The sequence below is a fragment of the Pinus tabuliformis genome, chromosome 6 (assembly GCF_031772625.1).
Source record: "Pinus tabuliformis cultivar Carrire ecotype Pingquan chromosome 6, CPIR1, whole genome shotgun sequence".
Taxonomy (NCBI): domain Eukaryota; kingdom Viridiplantae; phylum Streptophyta; class Pinopsida; order Pinales; family Pinaceae; genus Pinus; species Pinus tabuliformis.
Window position 1 is genome coordinate 1,152,185,387 of NC_142292.1, and position 17,044 is coordinate 1,152,202,430.

Here is a 17,044-nt window from a genome sequence, read left to right on the forward strand (position 1 = left end):
TGAACCCTTTACTATTTCTAAGTCCATTCCACATACATTCTAAACTTTCTGCCACACAATGTTAGTATTCATGCATATAATTCTTGCATTATATCATTTACAACAACTCTTAAATTGATCTTAGAAATATTACAAACTTAATAATTCAATCATTTTCAGTTTTATACCAGATCATTTGAAAGGAACAATCATTCCATTATACCTTTGGATTAAAAACATTCTAAGAATTTCATAATGAAATCAAGTACTTGTTTTAGCATACCAAAAAGATCAAAGTTGAGAGTTGCATAATAACTCTTTCCATTGAGATACATATCTCAAAATTCATAGATAATTGGCTTTATGCTTTGCTTTTTGTGGGGGTAAAAAAATTCATACCACTCATTACAATACTCAATAATTAGGGGCAATGGAAAATATTTCTTGCGTGAAATTTAATTTCATGCAAATGCTTTTATCCTACAAACATCCACCCACCCAATGCATCGTGTATGCATCACAAAAAATACAAAAATCTATTAACACCGACAAACTCTTAGCTTTGTCACCTTCTATTGAGTATTATTGGCAAGCATGCATTCACATTTCAGCAATTCCATGGTGATTCATATCAATCAAGAAAAACAACCATTCTCCCCCAAGAAGGGTACCCAGGAGTGGGTGTTCCCCTCGCCTTAATATGATGCCAACTCGCATGAAAGGGGGTTGTGGCTCGCATTATACTTGTCACATTGCATGTGCTCCCATCAGTTCATCGATCATGGCACAAAACCAACACAACATTAAACGTCATTTGAATATTACACGACGCATAGGGAGGTACAAGAGGACTCAATAAGAGAATTCTATCAGACCGGTAGAGATGGGAGAAAAAATTGACAGCATAGACTACAAGCTAACCATTTTAGCTAGGAGAGTAGGCAACAACTCCTTCTCCTCAGATGTGGGTAGTGACCAACCAGTGTGGATGCCGAGATATAGTACCCAATAGTTGTCATGACATTATTTTTTGCTTGCAACAATAATAGTATTTTTTGTCTTCTCATGTCGATGCATGTCAAGGTTTGGCACAACCAACCTATTTTTATAAGTTTCTATATGCAAGATGCTCTAGTTAGACGAGGTCTTAACAACCTCAAGACTCTGAACTTATGTTATTGGTTTGGTTTCCCTTCAAGCAAACCAATAGCAGAAAATTTTGGTCTATGTAATCCTCACTTGACGTAATCTAAAGTGCCTAAATTAAATATATATAGTAAAAAAAAAACATTCATGTACATGTGCCTTACTAGCACAGTCATCATTATATGATGAAATCACTTGTTTTAGATTTAACAACTTGTGGGCCAATACTCATGGCCTTATGCACACAATGCAAGCCTCATATTCATTTCTGGCATTCCCTAAATGTATTACCAAACAGAATTTATCTTGTGAAGGTAGTGCTCACTTATTTTAGTTGTTATCCATCATGGTATCTCATAGGATACATGCATCACCAAAATTTTAGTGTCTTCAAGGGCTCGCAGTTTTCTACCTTAATTATGTCCTACCTAGGCATCAATATACATCATGCATTCCATAGTGAACATATCACAAATGATATAATTTATACTTCAAGGAAATTCTTACATGATTCCTTCAATTTACTTGCTTTTTTAGCATGATAAATATCACAACCTACGTTGCAATCTTCATTTTTAATGGGGCATAACTAGCTAATATTTCCTAGGAGTCCACATGACTCCTATGTGAACCTTCTTAACAAGCATCCTCTTGTTAATGTCCTTTGTACAAGGTTTTCAACTAAATAGTATTATATCATTAACATATTCAACCTTTCCTAATCACAATTACATACACAATGCCATCTATCAAACCAATCATCATGCCTGTACTATAGCACTTTTTAACTAGCAGGTATTGTTAGGTTATGCTTTGACATATCTGCCCATAATTAACTTTATTTTTATCCATTTTTTTCCCAATTCTTTACTAGTGCAACCATATTTTCATCACTTTTATTATATAACTTTCATGAGTGTTTCCAGACTAGGATTGTGTTTATAATGCACCATTATCAATCTTGAAGAAGGATAAAACCAACACACGAGGATATTAGCCTAACAATCCTAAAATTTCTAGAAGTATAAATAAATAATTTTAGAATTTAGTTGTTAATAGGATATTTAATTTAATATGTAAACAACAACTATTATACTCATGTGATTATGTGAATGGTTGTTCTCCTAGAGTTCGGCTTGTAGTTGGGTTATATAAACTAATTTTGATGTGAGGTACATAGGCATTTGGCCCTCATAATTGTTATATTTATGTTTTCCTTAATTAATGAAATTATGTGTCTAAGGACACTTCGTCAAAGTTGGTATCAAACCCATGTTTAAAAGTGTTAAAAGAGAATTGGTGATGGACAGAGGAAGCAAGGAAGACGCCATAACATTAACCTGCAACTCTTCAATCTCAAGGGAAATGGTACTAAGGTAACATGTTATTATTTTCAATAAGGAAAAGTTTACCTTTTAATTACAAAAGATTTCAAAAATCAGTTTCTTGATTTTCTTTTAGATATTATCTTCATTCACTGTTAATTATAATCTTAGAGCTATTTCCAATGTTTATAGTTATAGATCTACAATTAGTTTTATGTAAATCAACAATTAAAGTTTGTAAATATCAAGATCGTAGCAAATATATTATAAATCTGTATTTTATTTTATCTTAAGATATATTGTTGTTTTAATGAATGAAGAGATGAAGAGAGCTCCTATATTGTAAAATAACTTCAAATTGTATATAAATATGGAAATTTAATCATATAACTCAAGCCATCAATAAATTATAAATGTAGCCAATAAAAATATAATTTAGTTATGACGTGTTGTTGGGGAAACTATATTGTCTAGTGCTATATGACTTTTGAGAACCACAATGTAGCATGTTATTCCATGTGTTAAAGGTTTGCCAATGTGCTCAAGTCATGTCATGTTAGTTGTGCCATCCAGTAGAGCCTTCAGAGAATTCAAAGGATCAATTGTTTCTCCCACATTTTTTTTTTTTTTTTAACAACGTCGTCTACTTGTGTATTATAAAACTTGCGGTTCAAAAACTATTACAATAAGGGGAAGATTACAAGAGCTGATATTCAAAATTGGGTTCGCAGACCCATAGTTCTCGAAGCTCTTCTTAACTACACTTAATACTGAATTTAAACGGCTATAATGCCTTACAAAAGATCCTCCTATCCAATTATAACTACACTGCATGAGTTAGGGGGAGTGTTGGGTAACCGAGTCATCCTGGAGAGGTTCCCTCTTGCTCACTCTTGTTGAAGCTTCTCCTTGCTGGCTTTCAGTTAAGGTGCGGAGGTGATCTATTACTGCCTCCATGTGTATGCAGCGATCCTTAAGGTCTTCTATTTCTTTTTTCCTCTTCTCCAGCTTCTTTCTCTTCGAGTTTCTGTCCGCGTGAAAGTCCTCAGTGAGTTCTTTCACCTGCTTCTTCAGAGCATTGATCATAATGACATGTGCCTTGCACATATGACAGTCTCTATTGTTGAAAATGTTATCCATCGGGTTCCTTGGCTGCTGTTGGTTATCTTGCTGATTGTTCTGGTCGGCCATCTTGCTGGAAGCGGTGGTTGCTTTGTCGAATGCAGAGTAGTTAGGAGGCTTGCCGCTTGTGTAACCGGATTGCTTTAGTGAGGCAGAGTTGTGGTAAATGCCCTGTTGATGAGTGAGAGCAGTGCTGGGAGCACAAAGCCAACTGTTAGTATTGTAAAAAACACAAATAGAGGGAAGGTTGATTACCCAGCGCAGATGGAGGACTGATAAGTCCGCCCTCGTGGTGTTTGTCTGCACTCGATGCCTGGAGCCACCGTGAACAAAGGAAAACCAGCTATTGCCGTCCACTGAGAGGGTCTCAGAGTGTATTTGATCCCCGATGCTAGCCTTGCTACTGCGGAAAAGACCAACTTGGCTTTGCTTCCGATCCAGAAGGGCTCTCCTGCGCGCGCTGAGGTTGTGATGAGTTGTGAGGGCCTTAGTGTTCTTGCTGAGATTATAAAGGATGTAACGGGCGTTCTCCCACTCGTGAATGGAGGCGGAGTGACTGATCTTGTCTGTCCTCAAGTGGTCTGAGGTGTTCTGTGTCCGTCCTTGAAGTCTGTAACAGGCATGGGCGTGATCGTGCCTTCCTTTGATTCCGGGAGAGTGTCGAAGAGAAATGCTGATGATTTCTTTCATGTTCGGATCCTGAGGCCGATTCCCTGTCCTGTACCCTCCTTTTTGGCAGTCGAAAGGGATTTGTAGAGCAGAAGATCTCTTTTTCGCAGGCCTGTTGTCTCGAGCTAGATGCCTGAATTGACTAATGGTCAGTTGCATTGGGATTGAGATATATCTATGGGATATCATGATCATATATTTCCTCATTCTCCCTCACCTGGCCCGTGGGTCTTTTAGTGGCCTTGTTGGCCAGCTCGTCAGCTGTCTTATTATGTATTCTGAGGACGTGTTTGTAAGTCACGTTGTTCATGCCCCTGGCTTGTTCAATGATTCTATCTTTTGTTCTGTTCAGGGCACATTGGTTGAAGTTGTTCCCCTTGTTTAAGGCTGCTATTAGGATTGCTGAGTCTCCCATCACTAGAAGGTCGTGAATGCCCCTCTTCCGCGCTATGGAGATCCCCAAAAGGAGGCTATATGCTTCTGCTTTGTTGTTTGACAAGGTCCCCAAGCTCCATTCATATGTAACCATCGTTTTTCCTTGAGGGTCCTTTAAAACTCCCCCTGCTCCAGCTTTGCCTGGATTGTTTTTTGAGGCCCCGTCGAAATGTAGTGTGTGCCTCTTTTGTCTTTGGATCCAGTTGTTAACTTCCTCTTTTGACCCTCTGATCTTCCAATCGCTCTGTCCAGATCCATTGATTGTCTTGAATTTTGGATTTGGCTTGCAGTTGAATCTTTGGACCCATGCTTTCATCTGCTCAGTTGTGTAATCCGGGTCTGCTTGTTGAATCCCGTTGGCTTCAATAGTCTCTGCTATAAGCGCAGCAGTTTTGGCCAGGATATTTGAGATCCTAGGTTTTTTGTCTTTGAAGATGCTTGCGTTTCTGGCGAGCCATATCTGCCAGCAGAGGTTGGAGGGAATGCTGGACCAGAGTCTCTTGGCGAGGGTTGTGTTTTTGGTTGCAAAGGGAGAGAGTTTCCCCCAGCCTTTCTGAAGGAGAGAGACCTGGTTGGGTACCTCCCCTGTCTCTAGAGGGCTGGTTATGAGCTTCCAGCATGTCGATGCTATTGGGCAGTCTATGAAGAGGTGATTAAGACTTTCTTCCTCTTTCCTGCACATAACACAAATGGAAGGCCCCTGAATCCCCTTTTTTCTCAAATTCTCTGCTGTTAGGAGCTTGCCATGGAGCAAGGTCCAATTAAAGAGTTTTATCTTCGGGATACTTTCGATTTTCCAAGCATTCTTGTGATATTGCCAGTTGTTTAATGCAGCTTGTTTTTGGAGCGCTTTGTAGCCTTCCCTAACCGAGTAGTTGCCTCCATTTGGATCCCATATGTAGCTGTCCTCTTTCCCTTTGCTTGTGGGAGCTGCTCCTGCTAATGAGAGTTTGAGATTGTTCCATTGCTCCTTTAGGCCATCGGGAAGATGCCTGATTTTCCAGCCTTTCCAGCTGTCATGGTCCCAATTTGAAATATCAAAGAGAGTTGTGAGATTTTTATCAGACATCCACTGCTGCAGCGGCCTCAGTTGGGGAAGCTTTTCCTTGGCTTCCTGACCCATTATTTTATCTTTCCATATACTGATTTGTTTCCCATTGCCTGGGGCTTTGGAGATATGAGCTTTGAGGAGGGGTAAAGATTTTTTGATCAGCCTCCAGACTGGGGTGCACTGTCTTTCTATGATTGTGTCGGAGAGAATATTGCTGTTGCTTCCACTTAGGTATTTTTTTTTCAAGACCTCTGCCCACCAGGAGTCCTTCTCATTTAGAATTCTCCATATTAGCTTGAATCCCATTGCCAAGTTTGCCAATCTGGGCACTTTAATTCCTAATCCGCCTTTTTCTATAGGAAGGATGACCTTTTCCCACTTTACAAGACTGAATTTCTTCGTTTCTTGCTTTCCTCCCTTCCATAGAAAGCTTCTAAGGATAAGCTCCATGTGTTTATGGATGCTTGAGGGGGCGAGCATTAAGGCGAATTGATAGATAGGGAGGGCTGATAAGATGGACTTGATAAGGATTGTTCTTCCCGCTAGATTGAGCCAGTGCATCCCCCAACTTTGAAGTTTGCCTCGAAGCTTCTCGATCAAATTGACCCATACTTCGTTTTTGATTGATTCTTTGGCCAGCGGGAGTCCTAGATACATGAAGTGGGACCAACTTGATTGGGCTGGGATTTCCAGAATCATAGCTATTCTTTGAGTTATATGTCTTGGAACATTCCAGGTATATATCTTGCATTTGTTGTTGTTTAGTTTTCCCCCCGATGCTTGTAGGAAGAGATCAAGGATGGCCTTGAATCTCCTTGCCATAAGGCTTGAAGCTCCACCTATTAGCAGAGTGTCGTCTGCAAATAGGGAGTGATTGATCCCTTTAGCTCCTCTGATTATGTCCACTCCAGTGATTTCCTTCAGCCTTCTCTTGTTTTCCAAATGCAAGCTTAAGGTCTCCGCCATTATAATGTAGAGGAAGGGGGATAGAGGGCAGCCTTGCCTCAATCCACGGGTGCTTATGAAGGCTCTGCAAGGCCTCCCATTGATGAGCGGAGCTGTCCAATTCTGAGAGACACATTCCCTGACCTTATTGATGAAATTCCTTGAAACCCCAAACTTAGCAAGCACAGTCTCCAGGAAGGCGTGGTTTACCCTGTCAAAGGCACTCGCCATGTCCAGCTTGATTATCATGCCTTTCTCATTTCTAGCTATACTGCTGTGAATTGCTTCTTGAATCATAATTACATTATCAGTTATGTGCCTCTTGGGAAGGAATCCACCTTGATTGTCAGAGATGATTGAAGGAAGAATTTGTTTCAGCCTATTAGCTAGGATTTTTGAGATAATTTTATATGACACATTGCAAAGTGAGATGGGTCTGAACCTATCGAAAGATTGGGGGCTTGGCTCCTTTGGGATGAGGGCTAGAAACGAAGATTTTACACTACTTCCCATTTTGCTTTTTAGGTGGAAGTTTCTCACCATTCTGAGGAAATCTTTTTTAATAATATCCCAATGAGTTTTGTAGAAACTTACAGTGAAGCCATCCGGGCCTGGAGCTTTGTCCAGGGGCATGCTGTTGATGGACCACTCAACCTCTTCTATGGTGATTTCTTTATCCAGATTGCTGTTTTGAGCTTCAGTAACCTTCCTTTCTATAATGTTGTTGAAGTCTGGGTTTTCTTTGTACTGAGGATCGGCTGAGAGCAGAGATTGGAAATGATTTGTTGCAGCCTCCTTGATTTCCTCTCTTTCTGTTAACTCTTTCTCATTGAACCTTATCTTACCTATATTATTTCCGGCTCTCCTTAACTTGAGGCAGCTGTGAAAGAATGAGGTATTTTTGTCCCCCGAGTTGATCCAGAGGCATCTAGACTTTTGCCTGAGTTCTTCCTCTTCTTTTCGATGCTGGTTGTATAAAGCTTTGTGCATCTGCGCTTCTACCTTTTGATCTTCTTCTGTTTCTTGAACTGTCTCCTTTTCTTGATTCCATTTCTCCAAGTTTCTTTGCAACTCGATTTTTGTCCTCCTTTCCTCATTTGCGTGGTTTTTTGCCCAATTTTTTATGGCGATCCTTAGGTGTTTGATCTTTGATTCCCAGACATAATGTGGTGAGCCTGTTATCTCTATCCTCCATGTCTCTTTGATCAGAGTTTTGAAGTCCTCGACGGCGTCCCAGACCTTGTTATATTTGAATGGGAGCGGGCCCAGGTTCTCCTCTTTTTCCAAGTGCAGCGCTACAGGTTTATGATCAGAAGTGAAGCCCTGTAGGATTGAACTGTGGACCCTTTGAAAGTTGATTGCTGCACTCTCCTGGACAAGAATTCGGTCAAGTCTCTCTTTGATATTGTTCCTGCCTATCCTTTTGTTTGACCATGTGTAGCGGCCATTTTGAGGAGGGATGTCTATGAATTTGTGAGCTTGTATGATGTCCTCCAATTTGTCTCTGAATGGGTCTATGAAGTACTTCCCTCCGAGTTTTTCTTCTGCGTTCCTGATTAGATTCATATCTCCTCCGAGAAAGATCTTCCTCCCTTGTAAGGCCTCGATGTCTGCTTTCAATGATTCCCAACAAGTGGCTTTGTCCCTAAAGTGGGGTGGTGCATACACATTGTAGATTGTGTATTCCTCCCTCAGATCTAGACTTTGCATGTCGATTCTAATCCACCATCTGTTTGGATTGTTGTTTATGAGATTCCATTTGCTTTTCTTCCATAATACACCTATGCCTCCTGATGCTCCTATTGCACTCACGGCTATTCCTGCATACCTTCTATACTTTGAAATGTTGTTTTGAAATTCTTGTTCACTGATTTTGGTCTCCTGGAGTAGGAGGAAGTCTGGTTGTTCTGAATTCATGAGGTCACGGACTGCGTTTAATTTAAGGGAGGAGCCCATCCCCCTACAGTTCCAAGAGACCAAAATCATCATTTACCTATTTTGTTGTGAGGCCCGCTTTTCTCCTTCGTTTTCTCGCCGCTTCCCTTGTTCTTGTCAAGATATGTGTCTATTGGTTGCTGTGTTCCTGTTGTCATCTCTTTTGCCGCATTCTCATCTCTTATTTCCTTGTTCGATTTCCTTCCAACTTTCCTTGGTGGATCCGTGGCTGCAATATTTTCCTTTGTTTTGTTCCTTGTTAAGATCCTTTCCACTGTGCGAGGGGGGGAAGCCTGGAGGGGGGAGGAGGGGGGGGTTCTGTTGCCCTTGGGGGATGGAGGGGGGGATGAGGGTTCTTCTGAGGCTAGGGTTTCGAAAGGGTTGGAGGATGAGGGAATGGAATGATCCATGCTTGATGGGACAGCGGAGATGGGAGGGGTTTCAGAGTGGGGCACCTCTGGTTCGGGGGGGGTTTGACTTCTTTTTTTTTTTAACTACTTCCCATGTTTCCTCTGGGGGTTCGGAACTGGCATTAACTTCTGTTCTAGCTTTAGGGCACCTATTAGCAAAGTGACCATATTCGTGACATACCTTGCATTTGAAGGGAAGTTGCTCGTAATCCACCTGCTGAATATGTGTCCACTGATCAACTCTGAGCTTGACGGCCTCTGGTAAGCCTTTGCCCAAATCCACTTCCACGCAGATCCTCGCACAGGCGTGCATATTCTCTTTTGGCTCCGCTCTGTCCACATATTTCCCTATTCCGTTTCCAATTGCTCTAACTGATTCATCGGCCCAGCAGTGAAGCGGCAGATGCGGAAGGCGAACCCAAACCGGGACTGCATTGGGGACATCCATTTCTGGGTCGAAGTCCGGGGTCCATCGGTTGAGGTAAAGGCCTCTGGTGTCCATGAAGTATGGTCCATTCCTGAAGATTAGGTTACGGTCCTCCACAGTTTCGAAGAGGAAGGTGAAGAAGCCTCTTCCACAGAATCTTATCGCAATTTTCCCCTGGACCATAGCATTCCAATTTCTTTCCACCCATCGCTGGACAGTTCGGGAGGACGGCCATAACCCCGTGAACTGCCCTACTAGCCCACGTTCTGCCAAGGCAACAGCGGATCTCCTTGGGAGGGTTGGGGGGAGAGGGATCTCCGGTATTTCATCAAGTTTCTTGATAAATTTTGAAGCCGTGGGTCGGATCCGTTCTGGATTGTTCTCTGGGATAAGTGATGCAAAAGATTTCTCCAAGTCGGCCTGTCCTGTATCAGGGGAGTCCATCATGCCAGGGGCGCTTCACGGGGGAAGGAAAAAGAAGAGGCAAGAGGCCCAGCAGAGCAGCAGGCTGCTCTCGGCAGCAGCACGAGCGGCAGCAGGAGACGAGGCAGAGGCCCGGGGAGGGGGAGCAAGCGGAGCAGGAGGCTCGCAGCGGGAGCTGCGACCCAGCAGCGGTGCTGCCAAGCGCAGTCAAGGGCTCGGGGGTTTCACCATCGCCTGAGAGAAATCGCGATCCCTAGAATCTCTTCATTGTTTCTCCCACATTTTTAGCACACGAAAAGAAGAAAGAAAAAAATCAATGCACAAATTCAATTACTCCAATGCTTTCACTTGAAATCTATTGTGAATAGTTTGACATGACTATTAGGGATGCAATACAACTATATCTTCTCACCTTCTTTTCTCTTGAGGGCGTGCATATGAAATCAATAGTCGATCTAGTTTCCCATCATTATCCAATGGTCATGAGCGTTACACTGCATTTTTAGATTGCATCAATATTCGAGTGAGATAGTTATTTGAACTTGTTTGTACAAATTATAACCATAAAATTGATTTCCGAACACATTTTTTTCCTTAGACACAATGAATTGTTGCTTTAGATAAGTTCTAGTGCATTCATCAATATGGAATTGATAGTTGTATTATATTATTGAATGCAGGAATGAAAACATTGTATGTTTGGTGCTCACTATTATTGTAAATATATTTACCTTATTTGGTAAAATTGGATTGTATAAGGACACTTCTTCAACATCGGTATCAGATGACATGAGAGTATTTATTTATGATAACCCTCTATCTAATAATAATGATGATAACTCAAATCCATAACCCATTCAACATTAAAGGCCAAAATGGGACCATCAACTTCTGAAAGATGTTCATCAAGATGAAATGAACAAAACAAGAACTAGGGGTTCCTTCATATCAAATGTTAATTTTGCCTTATTAACTCAAACTTCCACAAACCCTACTACTTTTTCTAAAGCAAATGAATATAAAGAATGACAAACAATGACTAATGAATATGATTCAATACTTGCAAATGGAACTTGGAACTTAGTTGATTATCCACCAAATGTTAAATCAATATATTACAAATAGGTTTATCGAATAAAGTATAAGCCCAATGGTAAAATTGACAAGTACAAAACAATATTTGTGGCTAAAGTTTTTTCTCAACGGGGAGGAATAGGTTACAAAGAAAATTTTGTTCCAACAACTAAATGGAACACAATCAAAACAAATAAAAATGGTCAGAAATTACATCAAATAGATGTAAAAAAATCCCAGTTCTTGAATAGTGAGCTCAAAGAAGAAGCCTTCATGAATCAACCATAAGGGCTTGATATTGAAGAACAAGAACATAAGGTCTACAAGTTAATAAAAACGTTATATGGCTTGAAACAAGCTCCACGGTCTTTGTATGCAAAAATAGATGATTGTCTTCAAAAGGTAGATTTTCACAGAAATGAAGCAGATGATAATTTGTATTTTCAAATGCAAAATTAAGTGCTTGTGATAATTTCATTGCATGTTGATGAACTAATATTATAGGAAATAATGAAGTTCACATCCAACATGTCAAGTAAAAATCTCAATAAGGCTTCAGTGTGTCAGATTTGGGGGCACTTCATTATTATATTTCAATTCAAGTAATCAACAAACCAATGAAATCTTACTCAGTCATACCAAATCTGCCACTAATTTGTTAAATAGATTTGACATGGAAGATTGTAAACCTCCTTTTACCCCATATATCAGAATTTGAAACTTTCAAAATTTTAAGGTGGGGAATTGGTAGATAGTGCTAGGTATAGGAAATTGTTTGGAAGCCTATTATTTGAAAACTACTCCACCATATTGTCATATTCAATCAACACACTTTCAAGGCTTATGTAGGAACCAAGAGAAAGTCACTTGAAAATGGTTAAAAGGTAACAAACTACATTCAAAGTATAAATGAAGTTGGTCTTCTCCATACGAGGAACAAACATTTTACACTTGTTGGGTATTCATATACTAATTTTATAGGTGAGATTGATGATATAACATCATCTTGTGGTTATTCTATAGCTATGGGTTCGGTAGAAATATCTTGGAGTTACAAAAAGTAAGCAACAATTGTCAATTCTTCAGTAGAATCATACTACATATAAATTGTTGGAAATACTGAGGGGGTGGAGTGAATCAATATTTCTTTTCAATTGTTAAATTATGCCAATTAAGATCAAAACACATGATGTACAACAAAAACATAATTTTATTAATAAGAATGATGAGGACTCCAATCCTTAGATAAAAACTGAAATTCTAATATATACAATAAAAACCTATAACTTTTTCAAGGCTTCAACCCTAGATGAAGACTCTAATCTTCAATTATAGACCAGGATCTAACCTATACAACAAATCCAAGCTCCAACTTGGTCTTCTAGAAGAATCTAATCCTCTCAACAAATTCAAGCTCCAACCTAGTTTTCCACAAGGCTCCAACCTTGTGTGAGGACTCTAATCCTTTAGGGATCAAAACCTCTTGATCTTATTCAATCCTTAAAGGTGGCTTCAGTGTTGGTTCAAGACTTCCAATATCTTTCTCAACAAATCCTGAAAGATATCTTTGACAAGGATTCAAGAATGTTTCCAACAGGTCTTCATGACGAGCTTCAACATGTCTTCTAGATCAGTTACAACAATTCTTCAACAAGGGTGCTCCAAAGATGTCTTCAAAAATCTTCATCAAGGTTGCTCCAAAGGTGCCTTAAATTCTTTAACAAGGATATAATTCAACTCAATCTAAAAGATCTTCAAAATCACTTCAAGGTTATCCTCAAGACTGCTCCAAACGATATCACTGGGTTGCTCACAAATATGAATTTTTTGCAAGAGGTTGTCTCCCAAGATCAAGGATAGAAGTTTGAAGACTCGTATCTGATCAATTCACAAGATTGCTTCAATAATTATTGTCTTAAAGTATTCAAAAAGTCATCCAAAACATCTCCCACAATACTTAAACTATGCTTAAGGATCTGCTCCAAGAGGTCTTCAAAATCAACTTCATCAATTTATCCAACTTCATGTCTAAAATAGGAGGTCTCTCAAAGTTTCTTATTCATATGTCTTCAAGAGTCTTTATTGCTGATAATAGACATCTCCAAAATTTTTCCAAGAATTTTTCAACAAGCTACTGCTAATAAGGTCCTCATATTTGAATCTTCTTCCTTGCTTAACCAAATTGAATGGCTGAATTGGGGAGTCTAGGTTCTTATTTATACATGTTGTTCATGATGAAAGGATGTGTCTATTAAAGTAGGGTCAAATTAACATGTAGGCCAACCTTACCAGGTTTATAAATATCGATTTTAATTACAAATTTTCAATTGTACAGGGGCCAACTAGAGCTAGTTTAGTTTCATGGTTTCATAAATTCTTCAAGTTGCTTTAGTAAATTTATTTTAATGTTTTTCTAAACCAAGTTTCCAATGTATTGGGGAACAAAAATTGTTATTATCTTCCCCAACCAAATCCATCTCCAATGCATAATTTGTGTATGCTTTATACTAGATTTTTTGGATCATTAAGTTCATTACCAATGACAAATCCTTTCAAATTTATTGGAAGACCCTCAATATCTTTGTTTTCTTGGTGGACCCTGCTTGTAACTATCGGAACATAGTGTCCACCATATGACTCTTCAAATATAAAGAGGTCATTTTTTGCATATTATGGGTGTTCTTTAAAAAATTCCTAACACATATTGGAAAAGCTTATTAGAGTTGGTGTCTGTATAAATCCATCCATATCATTACTAACACCCTTCTCATCATGACAGAGGTCATGTACATCAATGTTGTAACTAAAATCGGTTATTTAGTTTTCCATCCAAGTTACTCTAATGCACCTCGACATCATATGCATATAATTGGAAATTATACTCAATATTCATGTGTTTCAGTGTGCCCCTATTGAGTTTTCCGACCAAGTTACTCTAGTGCGCCTCAACATCATCTGCATCCAATTGAAAATTTTACTCAAGATTCATGTGATTTTCATTGTGCCCCTGTGCTTAGGAATCATTCACTTCCACCTATGGAAATTCAACACAATTGTTGCACTTACCACATTCTTCATGGACCCCAGTAAGCTTGTTGTCACGATTCTCATAACTAAGTTGTAATTCTGATTGATTCCTCATGTTACAGTTGCCAAGATTATACTAAACAATTTAGTGAACCAATAACATTAAATTTAGTCCCAAAGATATGTTGATTGAACCTCTCAAGGCATAAGGCCCATTCACCCTGTTTTCCCTTAAGAAACCAATTTATAGGCTGTGGAGAAATCGTGCTTAAGACATTAAAAATTTATTATGCATGTCACTTATTTGTATAATGTGTATTCATTTTGAGGAGTATGAAGAACATGATCTTAAACCCTTAATATATAGTTGATATGAAAGCCTCAAGATGCCATGTGGTTTTGGATATAAATGTTGTGTGAAGAACACTTTGAGAAGTTAAAGGTAATATGTTGTATTTAAGAAAAACTATTATCTTTAACTTAGAAGAAATAGAGATAAAGAAGTTTTAAACATGGGAGCGTTATTTTAAGGAAATTTAACTTTATTCACAAAATTAAACAAAGACCCACAACTTCATTACCATATTTAAAGAGAGGAAGAGACAAAATGACACATAATAGAGAGATTACAAGTCATACCCAACACTGTATGGAAAACTCCTGATTCTTTCATTAATCATCAATTTATCAAGTACAAAATGTGTAGTCTTCAGATTCTCCAAAAATCGGACCTTTCTTCTTTGATTTTTCCTCTTTTTATACATCATAGGACAGTTGGTAACTACCAAAATTGTCAAACTACTTAACTACTTTCTAACTGCCTAAAGTAAAAAGTCATTTCAGGACATTACATTGGAGGGTAAAAGACACCTCATTTTCCTCAGGAAATAAGATAACATAAAATGGAAAGGAATTAAACTATGATTGGTGATTATTCGTCACTGTTCAAATCAGTGGCTTGAGTAGATGGTCCTGCTGGTGCATCTTTTGTCTGCTCTATTATCCACTCTTTGAATTTTCTCCACAATGGAACATATGATTTTGGTGCTTCTTCCAATTTGTTGAGTGCCATTCTGCATGCTATAATCCTACTATAAGTAGGCATGTCTGTAAATAAATTCTTCACCATCCAGAGAAGCTTAAAATCTTTATTAAGATAATTCACAATAGTTGCTCCCTTCAATATTGTTGTCTTCTCATGGGTTTTGTCAACTTTGCTTTTCGCCTCAACTAGAAAAGTCTCATATGTTTTCCATGGCAACAAGTTTCCTTGTAAATCCCAGCAAGAGGGAAGCCTAGCTCTAACTCTTTTATCAAATAGGACGTTAAACTTGGAAATTGCTTCTTTTATCTCATTTATCTTCTTCTCAGCAATATTTCTGTAAATGTTTCTAACAATCATCTTATTAACATCTATTGCACATAGTGTTATGTATATAATGTCATGCTCCTTTAGCTCTGAAGCAAACTCATAATTAATAAAATCTATCATTCTTTTTGCAAAATTTGATCTGTCTAATGCTTTCTGTTTGTCTGCATAACCACACTTTCCATATCTCTGACAATTGCTTTTTCATCAAACATAATAACAAGGAACTCCTAGATGCTCCTGATAACTTCAATAATTTCATCCCATAGAATCTCCTTAGCTTGAATTAAGGACATATTTCCTTTCATCTTCTCCTTCAGCCTTTTAATTTCCTCTTCAGCCCTTAGAAGGTCTTCTATGTATTTCTTCGTGTTTTCCTTCTCCATTCTAGCTTCTTCTTTGCTTATGTTTAAGAATTTATAGGTTGTTTCCATATCCCCTTGTGTTTTTCTCACATCATGCTCGGCCATCTTTAACTCTTCCCCTAGACATAATATCTGCGCTATTGGATCCTCTATATTGGATGGCTTCACTACTGTACAAACATGAGTATCCACCTGTTTTTGCAACTTATCCAATGATTCTTTAAGTAAAGAAACTTCTTCAGTTTTCTGCAATACATCCTGTAACAGCTTCTCCTTTTCATTCTCAACTTCAGCTATCCCTGCAGCCATAGGATGCTCACCTGTAGGCAGATTCAACTTCTTTAAAATTCCAATCTCTGACTTAGCAGATTGCAACAATTTTTGTATTGCATGTTGATCATCAGGGTTGACTCCTATTTTAATAATAATCTTCTTTAATTCATCCACCTGGGAATTCAGAGCCCTGGAGTTGGATTTCTCCAACTTTAGTTGTTGAATTACTTTATGTAACATTTTCTCCGCTTTAATAGTAGATGCATTTGTCTTATGTAAATCATTGACAATCAATTTCCCAATCTGCATGTCCAAATTGATCTTGTCAAGCATAGGAAGATTATGAGTATCAACAGTCAAATTAATAGTTTTGAAATTACTGGTGGACCCAATTGACATCTTAGTAGGATGAGAGAATGCAATTTTAAGTTGAATTTTTTCTAAGTCCATAGCAAACAATAACCAAGTTTGCTCATGAACAACTTGAGACTCAGCCTGAGCCTCCATATTTGACTTTACTTTCTGATTTCTCTCACCCATCTAGGCAAACATGTTTTGAATCAGAGGAACCTGATCATGAACAGGTTCTTTGGAGGATGGAGAAGCTAGTGCATCCTCTGCTTTTCCCAATTGGATTACTAAACCAAGTTGTGCTGAAGACATTGCATCCAAAAGTTTAGTCATTTTTGCTGCTTCTAATTCTTCTTCATCAAGATCAATAACATCTTCTCTAGCCCTCTTGGCATCTTTTTCTGAAATACTAGGGGTTTCAATCTCTACCCCTTTGGTGCTCTGTAGACCCCCATTTGCCATTTTCTCCATTTCCAGTCTACTTTCATGCACAAAGGTTGAATAACCATTCTCTAACCTTCTTTTTGAAATAATTTGATGAGGGTCATAAGCCCACTCAACCTCCTGTAAGAGACACATGTCATCCAATAATTTCTCAACCTCTTGAGAAGCCTGTCTAGTGTTCACAATGAAGGGTCCTACTGCTCTGGGCAATTTAAAGAAATAACCCTTCTTCATGGGAACAAAATGAACCTGATCCACATTCAAGCTCTATCTG